Here is a 24688-nt window from a genome sequence, read left to right as displayed (position 1 = left end):
TTTGTTCCCTAATCCACTCTCCTCTCTTCTTGTCTCTTAAGGTTACACCTACCATTTTTCTTTCCATTGCTCGCTGCGTCATCCTCAATTTAAGCTGAACCCTCTTTGTAAGTCTCCAGGTTTCTGCTCCGTAGCTAAGTACCGGCAAGATACAGCTGTTATATACCTTCCTCTTGAGGGATAGTGGCAATCTACCTGTCATAATTTGAGAGTGCTTGCCGAATGTGCTCCACCCCACTCTTATTCTTCTAGTTACTTCAATCTCGTGGTTCGGCTCTGCGGTTATTACCTGCCCTAAGTAGACATAGTCTTTTACAACTTCAAGTGCACTATTACCTATCTCGAAGCGGTGCTCCTTGCAAGAGGTCCGTGGTTCAAATTCCGGTGCCGCGCAGTTCCCAACCGGAAAAAAAAATCCGCGTGTTGATGGAACTGCATTAAGAGGCCTGAGGTGCGGCCTCACCGGTAACCACCGCCGGGAACGCACTCCCTCACCAGAGAAGGATTGGCCACCCTGGTGCAGTATCTGGCCACTAGCTCCCACATGCATACGTCAAATAATATCGGTATTACCGGAAATCAATTAGCCGATGATGCAGCCCGCTTAGCCCATGAAGGAACCCGTGTAGTCCCGATTCCTCTATCAAGGAATGATGCAGCAAGAAAACTTTACCTGCGGGCTCGAGATCTCACACGCACGTTCTGGTCGTCTACCAGCCTCCAAAGGTGTCAATTTTATGAACTGGATCCTTCGCTCAAGCTAAAGCTACCATCACAACTTTCCTGCTCCGATGCGACACTGTTATGCCACCTTTGGTTGGTTGTTGCATTTACAAAGGTGTACTCCTTTCGCATTGGTATGGCAGACACTCCTACATGCCACTACTGTGGAGCTGAAGTGACCATCGAATACGTCCTGTGCAGCTGCGCTTGCTACGACACACAGCGATGCCAGCTCCGGATGGTTTTGAATCAACTTGACCCCGGACAATTTTGTGTGCACAAGATACTAGGACCTTGGGCATCTGCCCCAGTTGCACAGAAAGCGACTAAAGCACTGCTACTTTACTTAAAGTCAACAAACCCGAGCAACCGCCTGTAGACTGTGTGTGCTCCCTGAGTGTGCTCGTGATTGTGTGTACCTTCTCATCTCTCTGAAACCTCTTTTCTTCCCTTTATCCCTTCCCCAGTGCAGGGTAGCAAACCGGATGTGCGTCTGGTTAACCTCCCTTCTTTTGTTTGCATCTCTCTCTCTCTCTTTAAATGAAATGATTCTGTTAAGTAAATTACTGAATATTTACACTCAAGTACTTCTTTAACTGGCTTTTCATCAATGTAAGGTCATAATGTTCACACATGTTGCTGCCTGCAGGACATATGGAAATTATGTTAGCCCTGCAAGCTCGCAGAGCACTTCCAGCCTTTTCTGCAGTCTGGGTGCACCAGTAAGGCCTGCAGACCATGTGCAGGCTGGCAGGCAACCACCGATGCCTGATAGCCTTACTACCACCATAGGTATGAATGTGCAGGAGCTTCTGCAGAACATGGTCCCGTTTGAAGACCAGTGTTTAGACCTGTCAGAAGCTTCTGCGCATTCAGATGATGATGTTTCTGGGCCTCCAGTGGTTGTTTGCCCGTACCCCCAAGAGAGGACTGCACCAGAGACTGCCGTGACTGATGGAAGCGCCGGGTCAACACCAACCCAGCGAAGAAGTCGCAAAAGAAAGAATGAAGAAGAATTAGATAGCATTACTCAAAATGTGCAAGACTTGTGCGAGACATTGAAGAAAACTGAGCCAAGAAACGAACATGAACATTTTGGGCTGTGCCTTGCTAAATACATAGAGAAGATGCCAGAACAGCGACAGTTAGAACTGAAAGTGAAGCTCATGCAATTAGTAATGGAGTATGTGGCCTCGTCTCTTTTTATTTTATTGGCTGAAGTGATTTCTTTATTAAGGTACGGGCCAAGTGGAAATTTCTTTTTAAAATGTTATTTTTACATTTTCTGTCATGTTAACTGAATCACTTATTATTTTGCTGCATGAACTTTCTCTTTAAACAGTTTCTTTGCAAAGATGCAAGGAAAAATGTTACACCACCCAACAGTTGCGAAAACTGAAAGTGCCAGTTTTGTGTGCCTAATAGGATTAGCTTGATATGTGGTATTTTGTTTACTCTTTAAAGGGGTTGTGAAAAGGTCACTTCACAACGACAATGCGGCACCATCAGTAGCCACACGCTCTAACTAAATCATCAGCCTGTGTGAACCTGCATAGACGCTTTGACTATCTAGGAATGCAGAACTCTACGGCATCTGTGAGCACGTGCAAGAGGCATCCCACAAGAATGCTGCTCAATATGACGTCCGCTACAGAGTTCAAGTTGGCACCTATTGCTTATGGCAAAGACGCTGATAGGTGTTTGAATTGCATGCACTCGCAAGTACCGAAGAGTTTTGCATTCCTCGATAGGCAAAGAACTACTTATGCTGACGTCGCCTAGTTAGTGCGTGTGGATGTCGGTGGTTTCACATTGTTGTTTTATAGCGAGCGTTTTATAACTCTTTTAGCCTTCACATTAAATGTGCAAATATGTAACAATACTTTGTTAGCATTGTCAACTTGTCATTTCTAGTCATAAAAACCATACACTTCTCACCAGGTTAATGTACAGCATTGTACATGCATGGTTTGCGCTCAAGGACACATATGTCAGCCTGTTAACAATTAGATTTGCTCTCTCATTTAAATAACGTGTACAGAAAGAAAAAAGGCAAATAGCTGCTTGAGTGTAACTAGTTACAGATGTGCAAGATTTAGTGATCCTGATTGTGTAGCTGCTGCACCTGTTTAAAACGTTTTTGTTCATTTTCTTGAAACCTACAATTCTGGTATTTTTTCGTACGTAAACAGTCATAACGTTTTTCGTGATAAAAATTTTTTGTTTAAACTTGGCACATGGATAATAACTTTATTAAGCAATATCGTGCCACAAAATTTATAGCTGCAAGACAAATAAGGTGACTTCAGTGAGAGCAGATAAGTTTTGGCTGTTTAATAACTATGCTTTTAATATTCATTTGAAGAGATTTGTTTTGGTTCATTGCACAGGGCAAAGCTTCTTTTATGTGCCCAAAAAGATTAGAATTTGTAGAATTTGTAATTTGAGTGCACACTAATTTTTTGCTACTTCACGGAACACTAACATTTTTTTTTCATTCGTACACTTTGGTACACAAAATTGGTGCACAAAATGAACACTTTAAATAATTATTTTAATTGCAAAAAACTAACAAAGATAGGGCTTGCCTTTCAATGCTCACATATGCCTAAAAAAATCTGCTTTGTGATGCAGACTAATAATCTCCAAGTCTTGTCACTTAAAAAAAATAAAAAAACTCTAATACTTTGCTTTATACCTATAGGCTCAGGGGAAGCGGGAGTGTTTGAAGAGGTCATGACACCCAATTTTCGAACGTGTTCTGTCGGTTAATCGTTGTGCATTCACAAATTAGGTGGCAGAATGGTAGCGAATTTGCATGAAGACTTCATTTGTAATGAAGTGTTTCATAAATACCCAAGTGGCTGGACAGTGGGGCAGCACTCGTGAAGAATTATGTAACAAGCAGCTAACTTTTCGAGCATCTGCATTCCTGCAAGCAGTTCTTCGTCAATTGTGTGTGAAACCTGCTATTTTAGCTTCGTTTCATTTGGCACTGAAATTAGATTAATTGCTGCAGCTGAAACTTTGGTATAACAGAACGACTATGCTCCTTAATGTGCATGGTCACGTTCGTCATGGCAAAAGGCTAGTCGCTGGGGGTGGGCAAGGTTTTATTTTATTGTAATATTTTAAGGTTTGCTTTTTAGTTTGGGCTTAATATATATTTTACTTTTAGTATTGACTGAAAGTGAAGTTTTTGAGTGATTGTGACATGGAACCTTTAATTTGGTCATGAAAATCTGTGATTTAATTAGTCATTAAGTTTGTGATTTATTTTAATATTTATTTCTTTGTGTATTGTAATTTTTACCAGGGTTGCACAGAATGAATTTGGGGAATATATGTCATTTTGACTATGTATGTTCTTTATAATAAATGTTACTTCGGTAACAAATACCAAGGTATGCTTTGTTCACATTGTCATTCGTGAATTATATGCTTGTATTGTGATGAGCTGTACCTACAGTATGACACAAAGCATTTAAGCCACAAAGCGCCTGCATTTCATTGCTAAAGCGGCTGCACTCACGCAAAATGTTTGCAACACGTAAGTTACTAACGTAAATGAAAAGTACAGTTGCTTTTTCTGCATACATTAAGGCGTACAGACACCATATTTCAAAGGCGAGTTTAGTCTGACTTACTAATCTCCTGTATACACAGACGACTCTGAGAAACTATAACACTCGGCAAATTCTGATAAGGTGTTTCATTTCAACATTAAAATCAAATTTCTCGCAGGACACCTTGCAACATCGGCACTAAGTTGACGTCAAGACTTAAGTACTAACTTTGGTGACTTCACACTGCATTCTGGCTAGTTGTGATAATATCTGGTACTGGAACTTCTGAAATGGCTGCTTGTTTCGTGGAAATGTGACCATATCTTGCACTAGCACGTAACGAAAAGCTCATACTTTGTTGCAACGACAGCAGACACTAGGAGTTGAAACTAGATTTCAGAACACTATAATTAGTTTTTCAGTGCACACTTGCGCATTGCGGTACATTTTCTAGGCTTCTGAGTGCTTGGCCTTTCATTGGTTGCAAAAAAAAAACGAAGTGAAAATTTTTTGTCAATACCCTTTCAAAAGGACAATTAAAAATTCTCTGATGCAGAGCTTTTGAATGGTTGAAAATGTAAAGACTTAGCCATTTCCATATGTATGAGTCAGATTTATTTGCACTCCATAGATATTGTGTTGATGAAGTGCATTTATTTATGAGACGAGAATAAATATAATTGTTCGAACTTATTGATCGCAGACATTGTCCTAGTTGGGTTTTAAAAGAGAAATATGGAAACCTAAATGTCTGTAGATTATCAGACATATGTATTAGTCCTAATATATTGCTACATGCATGTATATTGATATTCTAGGGGGTGACGCGCGTGTGTGCCAGACGAGAGAGACGAAGGGTTCTCTCGGCTCGATCGCTGGTGAACCAGGCACGCCATTACCGCTGGTTTGGAATATATTCATTCCCCAGCTTCGTCGTTACGGCGTCTCTTCTTTTCCGTAGCATATTTAGTGGAGGTGGAACGTTCCCCGTCTTCACCACGAAGCTTCGGTCTCCAGCCATGGCTACCAATGACAACAGCCTGTCAGCGTCTCCATCTGTAGCTCCAGCCACTACATACCCGACGATGCCCACCCCCCGTGATCCAGGTACATTCTCCGCACAACCTGGGCTCGACGTCGACTACTGGCTCCGTATGTATGAGCGTGTTAGCCACACACACCGATGGGACCCTACCATGATGCTCGCCAACGCAATATTTTACTTGGACGGCACCCTACGGGTCTGGTTCGACGCCCATGAGACCGAGCTCACCAGCTGGGATACCTTCAAGGAGCGACTACGCGACATCTTTAGGGACCCGTCCGGTCGCCAAATGGAGGCGCGAAAAGAACTCGCCACTCGTGTGCAGTCGTCAACAGAGTCGTATGTCTCGTACATACAGGATGTGCTCGCGTTGTGCCGAAAAGTCGACGAGCAAATGACAGAGAGTGACAAGGTGGGCCACATACTTAAGGGCATAGCGGACGACGCCTTCAATTTGCTCGTCTACAATAACGTCACGACCGTAGATGTGACTATCAAGGAATGCCGTCGCTTCGAAATGGTCAAAAGCCGCCGTGTTCTGCCTCAATTTACGCGGCTACCAAACACGGCTGTTACATCCACTTGCACCGATTTTGGTCCCGCACCACCCATGCAGGACAGCGTGACACGAATAGTTCGACGGGAGCTTGAGGCGTCAAGTCCGGCACCATTTCCTCCACATCCGCTCGATCATGGCGCCGCAGAAACGCTTTCGCCGGTCTCCGTTATTCAAGCCGTCGTGAGGCAGAAAATTGCAAAGCTTGGTTTTCCTGTGGCCTGCTCTGTCTCCCGACCCGTCTCCAGACCAATGACAACAAATGCACCACGCCATGACTTACACTTTATTCCGCGATCCCGCCATCCGGCGGAATGGAGAACTGCAGACGACAAGCCGATCTACTTCCGCTACCACCGAGTTGGCCATATCTCCCGCTACTGCCACAGCACTTGGACGCCCACAAACTGGAGCCAATTTTTCTCTAATCGACCATACGAGGACTCCCGTCGGTATTCGCCCAGTCGTGTGTACCCTTCTTCCGACATCCCCAACAGCCACTCCACTGCTCGTTCGCCGCCACCTCAACGTCGCCGTTCCCCATCGCCCCAACCACGCCGCTATCCGTCGCCGGTCAACTGTGGATCCTCTCGGACGGAAAAATAGATCATGCAGCTCCGGGAGGTAGTGCTGCATCGCTTGCGAATGATCCAAATCCCCCATTGATGCTCCCCACTGATACGAACTTGATTGAGGTGTATGTGGACGGTATTTCTTTGACGGCGTTAGTCGATACCGGAGCTCAAGTGTCTATAGTGTGTGCTCATCTGTGTCGCCTGCTCAAAAAAGTCCTCACGCCTACAGCAACCAAAGCCCTCCGTGTCGCTGATGGTGGAACTGTGGCCATCACTGGAATGTGTACCGCTCGTGTTAGTATTGCCGGCCGCCATGTTCCTGATTTATTTACGGTGCTTGAAAATCGCCCCCACGACCTAATCTTCGGCATGGACTTCCTATCGACGCATTCTGCCCTCATCGATTCTGCCGCCGGTACTCTCTGCCTAGAACTTCCTCTTCTCCCGGATTCTCACCCTGAACTCCCGAACAGCTTGTGCACCCCTGACTTCTTCCGGATACCGCCTAAAGCTCTCACATTCATCGAATTGGCAACACCCTCTCCCGTGCTCGACGGTGATTATATCGTGACGCCGATTACTGATGTTCTCCTGGCGCGTGACATTACTGTCCCACACTCTGTCGTAAGCATGGCCTCTAACCGAACATATTTACCTGTTGTCAATTTCGGTTTTATAAAACAAGTGCTACCCCAAGGAATTTCGGTCGCCACACTAAGGCCCTTAATTGACGACCACGTCACCTATTTTATGGCAGACATATGTCCCGAGGACCCACATCACTAGCAGGATGTCACGTGCCTCGATGTGACCTTACGCTCTATGATCGCCCCGGACCTCAAACCTGAGAAGTCAACCGCGCTATGCCGCCTTCTGGCTTCATACCGCGACATATTTGACGTCGACCACCATCCACTCGGCCAGACTTCACTCGTCAAGCACCGCAATAATACAGGTGATTCTCATCCCATTCATCGGCGACCATACCGGGTGTCTGCCAACGAGCGTAAAATAATTCAACAAGAAGTCACCAAGATGTTAGTCAAAGGAATTATTGAACCCTCTTCGAGCCCATGGGCGTCCCCTGTTGTGCTCGTTAAAAAGAAAGATGGCATGTGGCGCTTCTGCGTGGATTACCGTCATCTGAATAGAATCACGAAAAAGGACGTTTACCCTTTACCCCGCATCGATGACGCTCTCGATTGTCTCCACGGCGCCCGATACTTTTCCACAATAGACCTACGTTCCGGCTACTGGCAGATTGCTGTCGACGAAAAGGACCAAGAGAAGACTGCATTTGTAACTCCAGACGGCCTATATCAGTTCAAGGTTATGCCATTTGGGCTATGCAACGCCCCAGCCACGTTCGAGCGCATGATGGACTCTCTGCTACAAGGGTTCAAATGGTCAACATGTATTTGTTATCTTGACGATGTCGTTGTATATTCCCCAACATTTGAGACCCACCTTCAGCGTTTGTCAGCTATTCTCGACATATTCCGCACTGCAGGCCTCCAATTGAACTCGTCGAAGTGCCGCTTCGGGCGCCGGCAAATCACAGTGTTGGGCCACCTTGTCGACGCCTCTGGTGTGCAGCCGGACCACGAGAAAATTCGTGCAGTCACCAGTTTTCCTGTACCCCAGTCAGCCAAAGACGTCCAGAGTTTTGTAGGACTTTGCTCCTATTTTAGAAGGTTTGTGAAAGATTTCGCAACCATCGCTCGACCCCTCACAGAGCTTCTAAAGAAAGACGTCACATTTACGTGGGGTACCGACCAAGCTGCAGCTTTCTCTCACCTAATCACGCTACTGACGACTCCACCTATATTGGCTCACTTTAACCCATTCGCTCCGATGGAAGTTTGAACCGATGCTAGTGATCACGGAATCGGAGCCGTGTTAGCCCAGCGCCAACGGGGACACGACCGAGTTGTCGCCTACGCTAGCCGCTTCCTCAAAGCTGCTGAGCGCAACTATTCTATTACGGAGCGTGAATGTCTTGCTCTTGTTTGGACAGTCTCAATGTTCCGCCCATATTTATATGGCACTAATTTGTCTGTGATAACTGACCATCATGCGCTATGTTGGCTTACGTCACTGAAGTATCCTACTGGCCGGCTCGGGCGCTGGGCTCTGCGACTCCAAGAGTATACCTTTACGGTGACGTACAAGTCCGGAGGCCTACATCAGGACGCAGACGGCCTGTCGTGCTACCCGGTCGCTGAGTCGACCACTATGCATGACACCGACACCAAGCCTTGCGTCTTTTTCCTTTCGCAAATGACATGCATCGGTGACCAGCAGCTCTATGATACGTCCTTGCGTGCTATCATTGAGCGCCTCGAATCACCATCTTCCAGTCAGTCCTATCGCTCGTTCGTGCTCCACGATGGTGTATTATACCACCAAAGTTTTGAGCCGGATGGACCGGCTCGGCTACTTGTCATTCCGAAACACCCTCGCTCGGATGTTCTACATGAACTTCATGACCTTCCGACTGCTGGTCACCTCGGTGTGTCACGCACTTACGACCGAATACGCCGACGCTTCTACTGGCCAGGGCTTGCACGCTCAGTCAGAAGGTACGTTGCGGCTTGTGAGAAATGTCAGCGCCACAAAACGCCATCGACACTTCCCGCCGGACGCCTTCAACCACTTGATATTGCGTCAGAACTGTTCCTCCGCGTTGGCTTGGACCTAATTGGCCCTTTTCCCTTGTCTTCCTAGGGTAACAAGTGGATTGCCGTGGCCACCGACTACGCCACGCGTTATGCCATCACACGAGCTCTCCCAACAAGCTGCGCCACAGATGTCGCCGACTTCCTCCTCAAGGACGTGATTTTGCAACACGGAGCCCCACGGCAGCTGCTTACAGACCGTGGCCGCACCTTTTTGTCGAAGGTCATAGCCGAAATCTTGCAGTCCTGTAAAACAAGACACAAGCTGACTACGTCATACCACCCGCAAACCAATGGACTCACGGAACGCCTAAATCGAACTCTTACAGACATGCTCGCTAAGTATGTTTCTACCAACCACACCGACTGGGATCTCGCGTTGCCGTACGTCACATTTGCCTACAATTCTTCGCGCCATGACACTGCCGGTTACTCTTCATTTTTTCTGCTGTTTGGCCGAGAACCAACATTGCCTCTAGACACCGTCATACCGTCCCCTGGAGTACCGACCAGTGAATATGCCATGGACGCTATCACTCGGGCCGCTCACGCACGCGAAATCACCCGTACTCGCCTTCTGACCTCTCAAGAGAAGCAACGGCGCTTGTATGACCAATGACACCGCGACGTGCACTTTCCACCCGACTCTTTGGTACTGCTCTGGTCTCCGACCCGTCAAGTTGGCTTGTCAGAAAAACTGCTTACTTGCTACACAGGCCCATACCGAGTCCTTCGTGTGGTTACGCCTGTAACACATGAAATTGGTCCTGCCACACCGTTGCCTTCATGTGCCCAACAGGCTACCGATATTGTACATGTTGCACGCTTGAAGCCCTACAACTCTCCTAGTGACGTTGACTTCTAAATGCGCCGAGACAGCGCTTGCGCCGCCGGGGGTTATGCTACATGCATGTATATTGATATTCTAGGGGGTGACGCGGGTGTGTGCCTGACGAGGAAGACGAAGGGTTCTCTCGGCTCGATCGCTGGTGAACCAGGCACGCCATTACCGCTGGTTTGGAATATATTTAATCCCCAGCCTCGTCGTTACGGCGTCTCTTCTTTTCCGTAACAATATTTTCATTTGGTTTTAAAGTAAGCAGGAGTTAAAAGCGGTGTTAAATTTCTCATCAAAGCAATTAAAGGTTGCAAACGATTCAGCTATGTCTTACCTTAAGTTGGCCCTCTCGAAGTTGTGTGAGCACAGGTTATGGTCTTTTAGATATAGGTTATCCACTCGATACAGTGACTGCTGTCACTGAGCATTTAAAGAAGTCGGTAATGTCAAGCACGAGCAAGATTGCAGAAGGCAACAGGAATAAACTTATTGTAGGGATACTGTACATTCATTGCGTACGGTATCTCAAGGGCCTAAGAAAGTAGGAAGTTGACACATCGTTAACATTGTTTTTATGGCTGCCAATAATCTGGTTTACATTTGTGTCACAGCACAGAGGAATAAGAGAGTTAAACGCAACAAGCTGACCAATGTGTGTTTCATTAATCACACCATCAAATTCACTGATTGCCATAGAAGTGTAGTTGACAGAGATGCTTTTTTTATTCCCCCGAGTGTACAATATGGTGGATCGACTTAGCAACAGCCGATGCTCTGTTTCATGACACACAGCGGCGCTGCTATGTCTTGTAGAAAGATGCTTATGTACTGCGGTAGCCACGGCTTTCTATGCAGTCAAAGTAATCAATGGCAGTTAAAGTATTCAATGAATATGTTATGGTCCCAGTGATCATATAACTTGTCACTGTCCTCCCCCCCCATTGTAACATTAAGCATCCACTTGGTAGCTTGTGTGCTCTGTCCGATTGAAGTTCGTAGCACTCGCTAAACATACGGTTTTGCAAAGGCACAAGACCATTGCAGAGTCACTGAAAATTTTACATTGCCGCAGTTTGTGTCAGGATGACACCGTTTAATTCACAACATGTGGACAACATATGGACTTTGCAAAATAAAAATTTATTTTTCACAAAAGCCTAATTTACATGAACACATCCAAATTTGAGGAGGATAGAAGGTATGACACGATGAGCCAGGGAACACAGAAAACAAGAAAAGTGAAAAGCTGATTTGCGTGAGGAGTGAAATTATAGGTAGGCAAAGTCACTCATGAGAGAACCCTCACACTGACATCAAGCCGTGAGTCTGAACCAAAGTAAGTGAAGTATTTTGGCAAGTCTGAGTGAGTGAAATTAAGAAAAATTGAGAAATTGAGTTTGAGTTCCACAGAGAAAAATTTGGTGAATCTGAGTCTGAGTGTGTTGTAAGCGTGAGGTGTACTTCATGAGGAAACGAGCTGCAAATTTTTGGCCGAGCTATGGTGAAGACTATATTGTACATTGCTATTAAATCGTTGAGTACCTCTCTTGTTCAAACAAACCAAAAAATAAACTGTTTTTACCTCTTTAACTCTCAATATGCTGGAATCAATTTTTTTGATAAATTTGTCTCGTTATCAAAAACCTAGAAACAACAACCAATTTTTACCGCAATAAAGAAAACAAACATCAGTATAAGGCTATTGAACCATAGCAGTGTGTGTTTGCAGAATAGTGCTTACCTTTAGGCAGCTCTTAATTCAGGATAAGTTAAAAATTATTTCTTTGCTAAATAAATTGCAAAAATGACAGCACTGAAAATAGAATTGTAGTTGAAATCACAAGAACAGATGTCAAACACTTGACGTGTATTAAGAGAAAAAGGGTGTAAAAAATCTTAAAGTATATTGGCATTTTTTGTTTGCCTATTTAGTCATACTGCTCAGCACTGACTGTCCCCTAATTGAGGGTCATTGCAGGCAGGGTGAGAAATAGAGTCGTACAAGACTAAACGTGTGAAGAGCGTTACTTGAGCAACGTTTGTAACATATACCACACTTGTATAGGGAGCACAGTTGCATACATTTTCAACTCTTAGAATTTGCAACATAACATGATTCCTGTAACATTTGTACTGGAACACATTTAAACACAAGAACACTTACAAAGAATTAAGAAAATTGAGTTTTCCAAAAAATGACTTTTCTATTTTTACTTCCTTTTCATCTACAATTTATTTATTTAGTCGCACTGTTAATCCTTTCGTGAGGGTTGTTACAAGAAAAGCACAATGAATAACTTCAGACACAAACATAACACTGTCCAACTAACAAGCAAAATTATAGTTGAAACAGTATACCAGAAAATCAATACACCGAAATTCAGCTAATACCAAAAAATCATATACATCTTTGTTTGCACAGCTTTCTCAGGCAAACTATTTCATAATTTAACAGCACCAGAGAAAAAACAAAAACGAAACAAATCTGTTCTGGTTCGTATTGGTTACACAGTGAGGTGATCAGCTGTTCGCAGAGACAATTTGTCAAGCTGCTGTTTAATATATATGTATTTTTATAAACTTTTACTTTTACATAAAAGATCTGAAAAAATAGTTTAGATTGACACTTCTGCCTTCTTACTTTTAAGAGTTCTAACTCACACTCCTTCAACATGTTTGTTACCGAGTCGGTTCGCCTGTATTTTGAAGAAAGAATAACAATCGATTATCATTTTCGAATATTGGAACTACTGTGGCACTGCACCAGCCATGGGGCAATGAGTAACAGTTTAAAGACTTTTGAAACAGTAGAGTGAGGTAATAAGACAACCACTCTGCGTACTGTCACAAAAACGCAGTTGGTATACCATCAAGTCTGCTAGTTTTCTTTGTGTTTAACAGTAATAGCATGGTGAATATTTGTCACAAAAAGCAGTTGGTATACTATCAAGTCTGCCAGTTTTCTTTGTGTTTAACAATAATAGCATGATGAATATTCCTTCACGAGTTATGCAGATTTCGTCCGATATGCGTGTCAGTGGAGAACGTAACTGATACTCTTGGGTATCTTCTTCGGTTTTTATGAACACTGTAAAGTAGAGGTGTTGTTCGTCAGGGAAGCTTCCAACGCAGCTTGGCGAAAGGTGCCTTAAGAGAGAGGTATGGCTACCGGCAAGCAGCGTGCGCGAGCTACTACTACTGCCAACGATCATCATCGTCTTCTTCAGTAGCAGCAGAGCGTTCGTAATTCAGATTCATTATAACTGTAACATAGAATATGCTGAAACAGAATATCTGTTGTGTAAAGAAATGTTCTTCATCAACACATCCTAATGAGCATTACAATTTTCAGTGCAAAATATGCTTGAGTAAGAACACAATGGCTTATTATCACAATGATAGTAAATAATTATTGTAGCTCTTATGATTATGGAGAAAAAGATACCCTAACTTTTCCCTAAATACATGGCAGCAATAGGGCTTACCTTACTCTCTTAACACACCAAGGCACCTAGGTTGTTTAAACAATGTTTGCATGCAGATCCCCAATTCAAAAACTGCACTAAACATCAAAGCTTGAATGCTTGGGACCAAGCACCTCCGGCACTAGTTTTTAAGCTTTCAGGTTGACACTAACAATGCTAGCAATATACAAATCATTAGACCCTTTATAATTCAATTTCAGGATTATGAAACAAAGCTACAAATTACAGTAAAAAAGTTGGAAACAAAAAATTTCATGGTGTGGGGTCCTTTAAGGAGGTGAGGTAGGGTAAATGACATATGTTAGTTTCAGCATAATATCTTAGAAACAGCTGCAAGTATTCTCATAAAATTTGACGTGCTCACAAAAATGCCACTGGGTATCTTCTGACGCCCTTTTTTATGCCTTGGTTGCTCGTCCTTTTTATAGCCCACTCCCAAACTTTAAAGGGTGTTCACTTATTCAATGTACCTTTTCTCTGCAACAGCAAAAGGAATGTAACCATATTTGCTAACTTGTTGTAGCTCACGCATACAAAGTTTTATAAAAATCAATTCAGTACATTTTGAGAAAAGGTAGGTTGAAGTTGAAAAATTTACAGAAAACGCACTTTGAGAAAAACGAAGTTTCACATCCACATACTGCTTACGCCAGAGGGCGCGTGGTACACCACGGTGCGGAATTTAAACCGCGTGGAGTGGCTGCTCAACGTCGGGCTTCAACAGCTTCGTTCCTCCGAGTACAGTGAATTTTTTTGGTGTTAAGACTGCAAATTCAATTTTTTGCTGGGTTCACCCTACCATACACCTTTAAGAGCAGCTGTCACACTGAAGAATGGGCAAGCAGTGGCATGCTAGGCAGGAAAGTGATGACACAGCTGTGCATCCTTGCCCGAACTGGTAGTGAAGAGCAAGTGTCTAGGAGGGCTGCTTCATTGTCAGTCCTGGTAGACGCCACTGCCAGGGAACCTGGCCAGCCATGCTGGAAAAGTAGCTGGCGAACAACCTTCTTGCAGCACCTGTATCACCATCGTAGTTTCGTGCCTGTGTTGGAGCCATGGCAAAGAAACTGTTGTCGGGCACATGTTGCACACCACGCCGCCAGCGCCCTGCAACAACGTTTCCGAAACTGTCTTCCCTGTCCAAGAATTGGTGGGCATGTGGGTGGTACAGAGTAAGGAAGTTGTGGCTTTCACCACGAAGTCCACATGGCTGGGGTGCAGGTTGATGGTGCGAATTAGTATTCCCTACCTGGCAGCAGTGATACGAAGGCATTTTCTGCACAGAGTCTGCAGACGAAAAAGAAAAATGTTGCAACAGCGAATGAAGACGTGACACACTATGGTGCCTTCAAGGCAATGGGAAGTGCTTGCAAGATAACAGTAGTGGTGTGGTAATGCTGAGTAGTTATGACAGATGAGCCATTTGTCACAATGTAATGAAAGACTATTTCCCATTTAGTGCAATACTTTATCTTTTACAGCCCACTGTGAGAAAACAGTGTTAAAATGGGATGAAGGAATGAACAATCCAAGTTCCGAGTTCCTTCGCCGTCGCCATGTTTGTTCACTGTTTCCTCGCAGTACGATGTACCAGCTGTCCCTTCATTACACCAATCTGTTACAGGCTGCTGCACTTGAGTATTGTACTGTAATAGTATAGTGCTCTACATTTCTATATACAGACAGCAAGTGTTCAACCAAATTTATTTTCATTAACCTGTTGTCGGCACTACCACGTATGACTGAGAAAGATGGAACATCATACAAGGGCTTTGTACTGTCAACGGCAGTAGCACTATGAACTTTGGCTTGTGTACTCAGTGTTAGCAAAAAGCACTCTTTGTCCATTTCTGCATCTTCTATTTTTTCGAATGTTAACCGGAGTAGAACTACTGAACTTTGCTTGTATCACCACTAGAACCTTGAAGTTTTCAACCGATGCTGGGCTGAATATTTTGAACCTTGTGGAATAAAGGTAGTACGACAGATGCTCTAAAATGGCTACAATAGAAGCTGGAGTGAATAGAATAATACAGAAGGAGTTTCTAAATGCACCTCTTTTCCACTGTCTAAGCCACAAATTTGATCATGTGATCAACGATTACAATTTTTCCATGAAATCTGAAACATTGTGGGGGTCATCACATGAACAGTAACACTTTTTCATGATGCGCGCTCAGAAGGAAGTTGCGGCCCAACCTACTGCATGGAAATATGAGGTGCCTCGCAAAATGCAAGTTGATTAGGATCTTCTCTCAGCAATGTGTGGCCGTAATCAAAGTATTCGAGGAGCTCTCATCAATAGAATCAGCCTCAAATGCTGTAACTACAGAAGCATTTATGATGAGTGTGCACAGCAGAAGTCATGTAACGAAATGCAGCAATGACTTTATCACAAGTCTCATCGTACAATTTTCACACTGAAACACATTGTCTGTGCACCTACTATACAAAGACTAACTGCAGGTAGATTTATCCTACATATTGTGCTACTTGCTTGTGACCATTTAGCACAAGTCAACCCTGCACAGGGAGATTTTTTTGTGAAGTGATCGTAACGCTTTATTTTTGACGGACACAATCATTTCTGCACTAAGATAATGCAGAGTATCTCTTAAAACCCGGCTACTACTGCCCTGTTTTGAAAGTTTCATTTCATGTGCGCAGTTTGATTAGAAAATGATGCCTATTTTGTGGTAACTTGGTGCACCAACCCTCCTTCCCACAGCAGAAAATTTCTGCAAATGCCCTTGGTTGGCTAAGACCCACAGGTTAAGCTATCGTGTTCAATCGCACGTGATGGGCTTTTTTTTTGGAAATGAAGGCTATGAAGACATGAGTTTAACAAATCAGAGAAACCATCCAATACCTTGCTCGGCTGAGCCTGTAGTTGAAAATCCTCTTAGTGTCATTGAGACGTTTCGCTCATGAAGTCCTCACGAAGCTGGAATGCCTCGTCTCCCACAAAGGCATAAGCCACACTTGTAGAAGTGCCTAGTAGGGTGCCAACTGCTGGAATGTCAAGGCGGCCTTTAGAGACGTCACGACCAAATGATGATTCCTTGAATATTCCCCCATCGCTTTGGTGGCTTTCTGCACCGACGTCTGCAAGCACATATTTGCAATCGCTGTCCACCACAGCCATCAGCACTATGGAAAATGTGCCCTAAAACAGTAAACACAACAAAAAATCCAGATCATGACCTATCTGTACAGCCACAGTGAATGCAACAGTACTATAATTACTATCTATGTTAAGGTTTCACGTATCTTCAAAAGTGTGGCATATATAACAGCCATTTGCTTGAACGGAGGCAATCAATTTGGTGATTTACTGCACTAAAATTGTACAGTACACCAAGTTACTAAAGACGCATGAAGTTAGATAAGACCACTTGTGTATGCACACACCACTTGTGTATGCTTCACACCATGTGTCCTCTCTAGCTTTGTGAACCCTGTAATTTTACTGCAGTTTAGAATCATCCAAAAGCTAACTAGACCAATATCTAATTTTGCCAATCTGATGATTTCAGTTTTCTGATCTGCTCTTCTATGTTGATGTGGCACTTATCGGCTAGAGTATTTGTGTAAGCATAAATAAAAAATTTAGTCAAGATTGCACAGGAAGAATCCAGGTGAGCTTTTACCTTATAGTTGAAGAATTCGCTGCCAGATTTTGGTGGACATACAATAGCAACATGCTTCCCGTCAACGGCACCCAAGCAGTTCCGGAACTGCCACCGTGAATTGAATCCTTCGGCAATACATTGCCAGTCTGCTTTGGTAGGTGTCTGGAAGTACAAACAAAAATGTCGTACTTTGAAAAGAAAGAACCTATAATGCGACAAAACAAATATCCAGAGAGCACAATAATAAAACAGTGATTTTCAAAACGGGGTTCAGCAGAACCCGTTCAAATAAAAGCCACGTACTTTACACTGCTGTCATGCGACTCGCGCCACTTTTCTTTGTCTCATTGCAAGAGTCCCTTATTAAACAGAGGCCGTCAATCTGGTGATTTAGTGCACTAAAGTTGTACAGTACACCAAATTACGAAAGACGCATGAAGTTAGGAAAGACGCAACACCACTCATGTGTGCTTCACACCATGTGTCCTCTCTAGCTTTGTGAACCCTGTAATTTTACTGCAGTTTAGAATCGTCCAAAAACCAACCAGACAAATACCTCACTTTGCCCATCTGGTGATTTCAGTGTTCTGATCTCATCTTTTATGTTCATGTTGCACTTATGAGCTACAGTATTTGTGTAAGCATCGATGAAAAATTTAGCTGAGGATGCACAGAGAGAATCCAGATGAGTCCACTAAGCTCCCCAACAATTCATGGCTGAGAAAAAATAACTCAAGCATTTTGCTGGGCTAGTTAGAATACGGAACTCTGATGAATTTGCAGTGCTTATGCAAAAAAGAGAGAAAAACACAGACACTGAACAAAGAAAAATATTGTGTAATGCTGTTAAATAAGTTTAATTTACAGACGACTTGTAACATCCTTTAAAACACATGACTAGCACAACTACACATTTTATCATCATTAGATCCTGGCGCATCACAGAGCAAGGAGAGCTTGCTGGTATCCTGGTAGAAATTTAGAAAAAAAAAGTGGGCCTGGGCTTATCACATTGTGGGAAGGTATGTTAGATTGCAAAAAAAGGGATACAAAAAGCTGAAAAGTGCAGCCAAGTATTACGAAAGGTTAGGTGCAGTGAGTGGTGTGAGTGTACATGCACGTTTTTGAAACACATGCAAGATATTAGAAGTAACAAATACACAAAAGAGTGGCCTACTCTTTGGGCAGAAGAGTCGTAAGTGAGAAGTGTTTCAAGAAACCAGCAGGGTGGTAGTGAGCATTTATTCTGGATGCATAAGTTTGCAATGCATATTGTGGTCTATCATGCGTTCCCTGCTTGTATTGAGAAGCAATTCATTGCTGTCTATCCACCGTGATGGCTCGAATCCACGCGTATACCTCCACGCAACAAAATTCTCTTTACATCACTAGTTGCCATCAGTCAAGCTTTTGTGAACATGTATTGCAGCAATCAAAAAATACGCACCATCTCCTCTCTGATTACGAGTTCTCACTTCTCTTTAAGGCTGAACCTATCCATGCTGCTTCCAGGCTTACCTACCAGGTAACCAACATCAAAGTGGAATTGTGAACTGCTTACCTTCATGACATGATCTTTTAGCCTTTCCCAGATTGCTTCGCACGTTTCATGAATGCACAAGCGGGCAGTTTCGATTCCCACTCGATATGCCAGAGCAACAGAGGCGATATCTTGCCCTGATGCAAGGTAACTGAAATAATAAACATGAAACAGTGAACAAATAAAGTGATTCAAAGCTATCGTTTTTGGCACTTACATTTAGTTCATGCTATGTGGCAAGTTTTACCTTAATATCACTAACCTCGAGGTTATTGCAAGCCGTTCACCAGGCTGGAGAGTTTCCCTTGACACGTAGATTTTTGTCAGGTCCAGAGCTACAAAGCTGAGCAGCACATCAAAGAGTGCTGGCGTCATTCTATAGGACTTGAAAAAAATCCATGATCACCTTCGCGCATCCGTTTCATCTGTTGAAAACAAAAGCAGATTACAGTGATTGAACAGATTCTTACAAAGAAACAAAATGAAGGGGAACCAGCAATGTACCCCTCTTAACGCCGAATGCCTGATCGAATATACAAGCACATATGAAATTTCAGATATAATATGGTATTCCTGCAGTCGAATTTTCTCTGCAGCTTTCATTTTATTGCTGAATGTGCCCTACGACTAAATGCATAGAAGTTTGCTGGGGCATACTTGCAGCATTTCCCAATTGGCTGTGCACTCACTTGCTACTAAAACAAAACGCTTCAAGAGGCCATGGAGTTTGAATACAACATACGTATTATAAGTGCTCTATTGTGAAACGCGTGGTCGTCATTCGCTTGGTTTATTTCTTTTCCTTGCAAGTTTGTTTGTATATCGTATTATTGGCATTATTTATTTTGCTTTCATTTTATGTCATAGGTGTCATTGCTGTTTATTTCAGTCAGGTGGGATCGAACAGCACGATGTCACGTTAAATTGAGACTGAACGAGGTCAAGAAAGACCAGAAGAACTTACCGCAGTGTGGTAGAGGATTTCTTGCTTACGTGCCAAGAAAACAAGGCGAATCCACCAACGGCGAGGCTGCCGCTGCTCGCGTAGTTGCTTCCTCTTTTTTATGAGCAGCATGAGCAACACGAGTGTCGAGGTCAAAACTGTTCTATTCCTGCAGGAAACTGCCGACACCGCAGGCATGGTTGCGAGAAACGCACGAGGAAAGCTTAGTGAAACAGTCAAACACACGTCCACCCGTCAACAGGAGCACACATGGAGAAAGAACAGAAATTGGCACGAAGAGCTGATGTTGATCTCGATGACACGTGAATACAGTCGACAATATTGGCTTGATTTATAATGAACAGTTTAAATGATTAGGAAAAGTGTCAATTTAAATATAAAATATACTATTTCGATTTACAAAAGCTCCTCCATGGCTTGAAGAAGAGTAACAAACGCTTGGAAAGTCAATCTTTTCAGGCAATGCTTTGGCAGTTTCACATCAGAAGCTCTAGCAACACTGCGCGTTAGCTAGGCGCGACGCGAGCAGGCGCGAGTGCCGACGTGTATCAGTTATTGCGCGCCCTTTTACTCCATGGGCGCGACTAGACGCTTTTGACGCGTAGGCGCGAGCGTACGCATGCCTGTGGTTGGCACCTAAATAAGCCCGGCCTGATCCCTCGCGCCTCCTCACGTATGCCCCTCCGACGTCGACGTCGAGAGGCGCATTTGACGCTTTTGATGCGTAGACGCGAGCATAGGCGTGCCAGTGGTTGGCACTTTACGTCCACCCCCTCCACTCCGTGAGGCAAAGTACGCGTGGGAGATTAGAGCACGTGGCGCCGCGTCGGGACGATGTGGTGACGCGCGCTCATTGCGCCATCTGAAAACACGATAGTTCTCCTCGAGATGGCCCTCACCAGCGGTAAGTGGTAGATATAAATAGCTTGCCGTTTGAACGTTGAAGAACGCGCTTCTCCATGGTTCAGTGGTTAACGGATTGCAAGTTCGTTGAGGAGATCCCCAGTTCGATTGCGTGCGCCAGAAAATTTTGCTGTATTTTCTGCGTTTCCATATATGATCATCATCATCATCATCATCGTCATCAGTGTGACTATGTAAGTCCACTGCAAGACAAAGGCCTCTCCCATGATCCGCCAGTGAACGTGGTCCTGCGCTTGATTGTGCCATTTTATACCCGAAACGTCCTAAACTCATCTGCCCACGCAACTTTCTATCTCCCCCTTACCCGCTTGCCTTCCCTAGGAATCCAGTCGGTTACCATTAATGGCCAGCGGTTATCATGCCTACGCACAACATGCCCGGCACATGTCCAATTCTTATTCAATCAATCAGCTTTTATTTCTCTTTGAGATACATTAGGGTAGCGGGAAAAAAAGCCGCAGTACAGCGGCTTGGCAAAGCTCTAGCTCCCTACGAGGTCCAGCAGCAAATAGTCAATTAGAAAAATAATTGCAGGAAATATAAAATTTGAATGCAGTTCACTATTATAGGTTGTGGCAACATATTAGAACAACAAAGTTAAACAGCAACATATTTGATCCTTTAAGAAACATAATGTATACCGAGACACAATCTTGGAATTCAAAAGATAAAGGGGGTAAAAGGAAAAAGAAGGCACAATCGTAATTGATAATATTGTAATCTATACAACATAGGTTTATAATTTAGGCCAACAAACTACAATGAAGGCAATGAAAGCACAACAGGAAGAAAATGAAAAAAGGAAAATCATGAAGGCAAAGAAAACGCCATGCACTGAAGAGATGCGCATACGCATCTGATTATCACGTTGAGATGCTAGTGGGAAAACAAACTTTCATCATCACCCGATCAAAAATGAGCGGAGGGTGCGTATTGGAATCGTCTCAGCAGATATGCCATGTTTAGAGTATCTGTTTAAACGTGCAGCTAGTTGGAATGATACTGATTGATTTTCATAGTTAGTTTGACATAATGGCAGGAGCCAGAAGCCCTGACTTCTTGTGTCGTATGCATAGTGACGTTTTGTTAGGCGAAACGAAGTGATGAAGTCTATGTTGTTAGTCTTATGGCGAGACGATATGCACAAGAAAGACGAAATGCGTAGGTCAGTTTAAGTATATTGAATGCTTCAAAATAAGGGGCCGTGTGAGTAGCATACGGAACGTCGGCTATAGCACCAATTGCTCGCTTTTGGCATACACTGAGTTTTTTCAAGTTGTCAGAGGCTGTGTTACCCCATACAAGGTGACAATAGTGTAACGATGATGAAATATTCCATTGTATAACAAATATTTAGCTTTTTAAAGTAGTGTTTGACGGTTTTTATTATTCAAATCCGCGAAGGAATTGAAAATTGTTGCAACCATACCGTACATGCTTATTCCATGACAACGTTTCTGTAAAAATGACACCTAAAGCTTTATTCTCGTTTACAGTACTAATTATGTCATTATGAAGATATGATTTTTTGTATGTTCAAGGACTGTGTGTCAAATGCGAAAAAATATGGCTTGTGTCTTTTTCTGTGTTAATTCTCAAAGCATTCTTTTTTGACCACGCTAATACTTCAGCAAGCACATCCTTGGCTAAGGATATCAAACCTTCATTTCAACTATGATATCCTTGACCCCCGTTAGTTCCCTGGTCCACTATGCGCTCTTCTTGTCTTTTAAGGTTACACCTACCATTGTCCTTTCCATATATATAGATACATATACATATACGATGAGTGACGGCAACGCTCACGTCAACGTCGATGCTGACCCCAGCGGCAAAATCGAGCCAAGAGTGCCCATATAGTTGCTATCACAATAATAGCTAATAGGGCTTACAAGAACAAGGATGTAATACGCAATCACTTCAGGGTTGTTACCAAGTTTCCACATCAGTCATTCGTAATCTACAGGCTTTCAGAAAACAAACAATCCTACTTCACCAGATGAGCGGTGACTCCGTATACATGATGGCTGGGCCAATCAAGACTGGGTGAGGCGCTTCCGCGTTTTATGCCTCGTGTGGTGACATCATGGAGCGGCTACTATTAAGGAGATGCTGAGGTGGAACAAATGCCAACCATTTAGTCCACGCTATTTCCATCTGTTTCTGCACCGTAACCACCCCCAACACCATAGAATGCCTCGTCCTCTGCCTGCTGGAGTCGTCGGTACGGTAGGTGCTGCGAATCTACCTGACGCGTCCGGTGGATGATTTCTCTGGCAGAATTGTGAGCGACTGTATTCTCTGCAAGGCCTGAATGACCAGGAGCCTAGAATAAATGAACTTGGTGGTGACGAGAAGGATATGTGCGTTCGAATATTTGGTTCTCTTGCAGTGATATCAGGCCTGGTGAATTTGTGATGCAAAATGTGGAAGTCATGGCGTAGGCTAAAGTGATGGCAGCGTTAACGCCCTCTTCAGGTTGTGTGGTGAAGAAGAAGCTGCTGGTGGCAGTAACATGTTTTTGCTCCGTAATGACAGTGAGAACTTACCGTCCGCTGCGGGTGCTCTGCTGCATCGAAGTATGCTACATGATCTTTTGCAGCTAGAATTTTTCGTTACCCACGGCTTGTAGTGATTACGGCAAAAACATCTGCATTCACTGCGATTTCGCTATGGACCATGCAACTCTTGTTTGAATGTTTAGCGCGGTCGGTGAACCATTATGCATTATTGACAGGGTGCATATTGCGTGGGATGAGGAAAATGAGGAACGTTTTTCGGACACCCTTGTATATAATGGGACCTTAAACCCAGTCGGCGTGACGTATTGTAGTCAAGGCTAGGTGGATGTGCCACCCCGAGTTTGTTTCGAGAGTCTCTCGTTATGTAAAATTAGCTAAGCCCTAATGAACCTATATATAAGTAGTGTTATGTAGGCTTAATTTACAAGCTCTTTATTCCTTTATTCTTCATAGGCTGAAGGACGCGCAAAGACTGCTTGCTAGTACGCGCCCCACCGCGGTGGTCTAGTGGCTAAGGTACTGGGCTGCTGACCTGCAGATTGCGGGTTTGAATCCCCGCTTCGGCGGCTGCATTTCCGATGGAGACGGAAATGTTGTATGCCCGTGTGTTCAGATTTGGAGGGGGTGGGTCAAAAAACCCCATGTGGTTGAAATTCCTGGAGCCCTCTACTACGGCGTCTCTCATTATCATACGGTGATTTTGGGGCGTTTAACCCCACATATTGATGGTTGCTAGTATGCAGTCTTCATAACAGCGTTTTCTTGTGGTTATCGGCGTTGGAGAGACAAATAAAGGGTGTGACGTACACGATGTGGCTGAAAATAAAAGCTTGCATCAACCGTAAAATGTCGTCTTTCATGCCCATCTGTTCGTCGGTGATGCACGCGATGAGCCTTCTTATTTGACGAACTTGATTGTAGTGTCATTCAGTATTGCCGGTGTTTTGATGGTTCTGTTTTATGCGGAGGCCCTGAATTGTCAGTCTAGGTGCACATATGGTGTGAGATGTTTTACTTCGAGTATGGCGGGGCGCGTGCTCTTTTTACTCGTTCTGCAATGTTTTGCGCGACGTAATATCAGTAAATCGGATTTTGTTGGCGAACACGAAAATCCTCGTGGCTCGTCATAACTGACCCCCGAGTTGATTGCTTCTTGCAGGGTCCCTTATATTCACCTAAACAGTCTCAAAAAGTTCGCAGGGTGATATCACCCACGCACAGCCAGTGGTTTAGGCGTGGTATAGCAGACGGCTGTGCGGGAAGCCCTACGAGCGCGATGTTATAAAGCATGAAAAAGAACAGACACCTATATGGTATGTCTTCACTTCTCAGCATTATAACGAGGGTGGCAAAGACAGTGACGACGATCCCACCATAGCTTGTGGCCGAACCGAGAAGCCACCAACAGGAAGAGCAGACATGGGCAGTCCAGTGCATCCCGTCTTCTCTCAAAAAGCAGCACCCGAGAGAAAACTCTACGTGCTCGCTACCACCCTAGACGAGATCACACAAGGACCTCTTGGCCGCTAGTGGTCTGCGTTTGATGTAGACGCTTCTGTGTATTGCATCATTGACGAGTTTGCTGGTTCACGCATCCAGCTAATGCCGTACAATTCTCCACGTCTTATAAATATTGGGTT

Source organism: Rhipicephalus microplus, chromosome 1, assembly GCF_043290135.1.
Source record: "Rhipicephalus microplus isolate Deutch F79 chromosome 1, USDA_Rmic, whole genome shotgun sequence".
NCBI lineage: Eukaryota > Metazoa > Arthropoda > Arachnida > Ixodida > Ixodidae > Rhipicephalus > Rhipicephalus microplus.
This window is presented reverse-complemented; position numbering follows the sequence as displayed.